Here is a 4503-nt window from a genome sequence, read left to right as displayed (position 1 = left end):
ATATTCTTTTATAATATCTTGATAAGACTACATTTGGCCTAATTAGAAATGTGAAATCAGAAGGGATGATAGCAATGCTCAAACTTTACTTCAAATGATCTTACAGTCATTTCAAGCAGAGGTCAAAGAAATAAACTATAACTCATTAGCCTGGGGCTATGAGTGATCTTTTGGCCATTCTGGAAATTGGCAACCCTTCTGTTTTTTGTCCTTATGGATTTTTGAGTATAAACTAATTGTTAAATATACCAAGTAAGCTGACAGTAACATACCAGGCTCTTCTGACATGTATAGAATAAAAAAAGCTATTAATTTCACAAAGGATTCCTTTTTGGTTAATATTTACAAGCAATCTCTGTGTCAGTAACTTGTGACATACCACAGAGAAATCTCTAAAGTATAAATGGTCTGAACCTTTTTTGTTTCCTGTTATACAGAAATGGTCTTAATGATATACCAAGCAATTACATAAAAAGATCCTTTTGGGGAGAGAATAAAAACACTCTACATATTTTATTTATGGTGAGTGATATGCCTGTTATCTGGAGCATATAATTAGCTGCCTTAATATAAGCAGGATTCTACATATTAATATTTGCACCAACCCTCTTTTTAAAAAGTAATGGTTTGTTAAATTTTTTTCTTTAATGTTATTCTTCTCAATGTGTAAATGTTGAAATTCCTTTTCATTTTGATTTCATGTGGCAAATATCTCTGGTCTGATTCAAAATTCTGCTCTCAAAATTTACTGAGCACCTTTCTGAATTCAGTTGAATACGTGTGCTAGGCATTTATAGAACAAAAAGATACATAAACCCTGTTCTTGACTACAAATATTTTGCGTGGATTATTCTGATAGAATAAATGTCTAAAAATAAAAGTCAATATGTTATATAGTAAATTAACTTTGTCTGGAAGACTGTTGGGGACATAGTCATCATAAAATGTTTATTCAAAGAGACAGAAGTAAAAGAAATGGAAATCTTTAGTTATATACGTCAGATAATGAAAAAAGAAACACTTCAATGATAAATAATTTCAGAAGCATCTCTTCCTATGTCCCCAGCCATTAAAGAAGTGTGTCCTTCTTGGGGCTATCTCCATATTTTGAAGTGTTCCACGTTTTGCATTCATCGTTTTATATAGCAACTTGTGTTTTTACTTTTCTGTCTACCATAAGGTCCTTATGGTAGTGACTCTTACACACGTCTTTGTAAAACCATTGTCTAGTCTAGTGCCTGGCACATGGTGAGAGCTCACTAATGGTTTTCAATATGAAATAAAGAATGCTTTGGTTTTTTCACGTCTCAGACAAGTAGATCATGTTGCTAGTTTTTTAGCAATATTGGGATTATAGCTTGAATGAGATGTAAAAGTTTCTGGACTTAAAAGGAGATAATATTTTTTAAGCAAATCTTAATGTTTTACTTCTTTATTGCTATAGAGGTAAATTACCAAAACTTCGCAGATTCAAACAATACCCATTTATTAGCTCACAGCTCTGTAGGTGAGAAGTCCAAGCAAGCTCAACAGAATTCTGCTTAGTGTCTTACAAAGCTCCAATCAAGGTGTCAGCTTGAGTAGGCTTTTAGCTAGAGGCTTAGGGAAGAATCTACTTCCAGGCTCATTCAGAATGTTGGCAGAATCCACTTACTTGTGGCTACCGGTCTGCAGTTCTGTTTCCTTTGCTGTCAGGAGCATGCTCTGCTCAGAGATACCATCAATATTCTTGCCACCCACATTCTTTCTACATGGCCCTTCGTCTTCAAGGCTACAGCAATGCATTGAGTCCTTCTTGCAATTGAAATTCCCCTGACTTCCCCTTCTACTACCACCTGGAGAAAATGCTATGCTTTTAGAGGTCTCATGTGTTTGGATTAAGCCAAGTTGAATAATTTACCTTTTGACACATTGTCAAAAGAATAGCATCATGGGATAAAAGTAATGAGTGCCATCTTAAATTTCTGTGTTCCACAGAGATGTACATGAATGGTTAGACAAGAACACATTCAAGAAAAAAGTGTGATAATTTAAATTATTACTTTTTTTATTCAGTCATGACTAAAGGATATGTATATTTATATTTAATATATATTAATAATATTAAATAATATATCTTTAATATTATTGACATATCAACATGTCATTATATTACTATTAATTTTATATTTGTATTATTTAATATTTATATTTTTTTATATTGATATCAAATATATAATATATAATCATTATAATAGAAATATAATTATAATAATCACACAATCAATATAATATCAATATTATTGATATATGTCATATATTAATATTAATAATTTAATACTTTTAATTTATATATAATATATATTTAATATATGTATTTAATTTATAAAGAATTCTTCCCCAAAGGCCAGCAACATTTTACTATTCAAAATTACTTATATTCTTTAAAGTAAAATTAAAATTTGTGAGTAGGTTGTGCTATGTACTGGATGTTTATGCTTCCTCCCCCAAAATTCATATACTGAGACTCTCATCCCCAGTGCGATGGTATTTGGAGGTGGGCTATGGGAAGTAATTAGGTCGTGATGTGGGAGCCTTCATGGGTGGGATTAGTGCCCTTGTAAAAAGAGGCACAAGAGAGTTAATCTGTCATGTGAGGCTAAAGTAAGAAGGCTGATCTTTGATGCTCCAGCCTTTAGAACTATGAGAAATAAATATTTGTTGTTTAATCCATACAGTATTCTTATTATAGCAGTCTACGTTGACTAAGGCATGTTGGAAAGACAAACTGTGAAATCTTCTCCTAAGATCTGAACACACTCTTTATGCCCTTTTGTCCAATCATTCCAACTGGATTGACCTGCACATTTAATCAATTACTGGGTTAAAAATGTTTAAACAATACATTGAGCATATGAAACCTTAGGATGTAGATTCTTTCTTCATAACAAAAGAATAAACTTACTGAATCCCAGAAGTTCTTTTCTTTTACATTAATGTGGGTGCTCTTTGTGAAACATATTCACATGCATATATTGAAGTGCATGTTTTGAGAGCTATTTATGGTAGAGTCAACATGAATTTAAAGTTCATTTATGTTTCAAATTATTGTGTATGATTTTTTAATTTCATATTTCTGAGGACTATTGGCAAACATGAAAGTCCCTTTGGCACAAAAAAATATTATAAGTATATACACATACGGACATGTTTATAAGCCCACTATTACAATGTGGGGACATTTCATTATACTGTCGTTCTGGGAATACCACAGATAAAGCCAAGCATGTGATTTTGTTGCAAGTCTCAGTGTCTATTACTTTGCTTACAAAATAAAGAAGGTGGTTCAGAAATATGCTATATCCCAGTCTCTTTTTTTCAATGGGGGACTTAAATTTTTGTAAGAAAATTTTACAAAATTTCTAAAAATTATCAAATATCAAAAGAGATTTTTTTAAAAAAAGTTTGATGGGATTGAAAATAATCATAACTACTTTCCAATTAAGTATAGGGAATACTTAAGCATAATACCTGTTATATGAACTGTCTAGTCAGAGTAAAAAATGTTTTAATGTTAAAAACACCACAACAAACACAGCTTCAATTTTGGCTCTTTATCCCTCATTAATGCTGTGATATCTGAAAAGTTCTTAACTTCTGTGAGCTTTAATTTTTTTGTCTGCCAAGTGAAAATAATAATACCAGACTTACAGTGTTATTTATAGGATAAAGTGTTGCATATGAAATGCTCCAGGTAGTACAAAGCTTCACAACTGGTGGTAAATATCACCACAAAACAATATCAATTATTTTTCCTTTTTTAAAGATTTATTTATTTTAGAGAGAAAGGGAGAGAGCGCACGAGTGGGAGGGGCAAAGGGAGAGAGAGAGAGAATCTCAGGCAGACTCTCCACTCAGAGCGGAGCCTCACGCAGGGCTTGATCTCACGCCCCTGCGATCAGGACCTGAGCTGAAACCAGGAGTCAGACACTTAACCAGCTGGGCCACCCAGGGACCCTTGTTTTACCTTTTATAGTGTTCATGGAGAATATGAGAGGAAATAACAAAAATATTTTTTAACTCCTGAACTGAAAGAAAATAAAAGCAACTTCTTCAACATAAGGAAAATAATGATATTGTCCATGAATTCTAAGGCCATATATATAATCCATATCAAAGAGAACAAATAAGTCAGAATATGAGGCATATTGTCTGTAAATGAAGGTTTTGAAACATCAAACTCCAAGAAGCCGGCCATATTTCCTAAGGTGGGGGTGGGTAGGGGTAGGGGCAGGAGGTAAGGAAGAAGCCGTCCATATTTCCTAAGGTAGGTAGTGGGTAGAGGTAGGGGCAGGAGGTAAGGAAGAATACACTTGGGTCTGTAAATGGCTTTGGACCTGAATATTTATTTAAATAAGAGAGAATATGGTCACCTTATCCATGATTCTTTCTTAAAGTCTAATCTGTTTCACAGAGGAATAATGTAGTTCTTTCTCTTTGGAAGGATCGTACTCAGCCTGGTCA

The sequence above is a fragment of the Ursus arctos genome, unplaced genomic scaffold (assembly GCF_023065955.2).
Source record: "Ursus arctos isolate Adak ecotype North America unplaced genomic scaffold, UrsArc2.0 scaffold_6, whole genome shotgun sequence".
Lineage (NCBI taxonomy): Eukaryota > Metazoa > Chordata > Mammalia > Carnivora > Ursidae > Ursus > Ursus arctos.
This window is presented reverse-complemented; position numbering follows the sequence as displayed.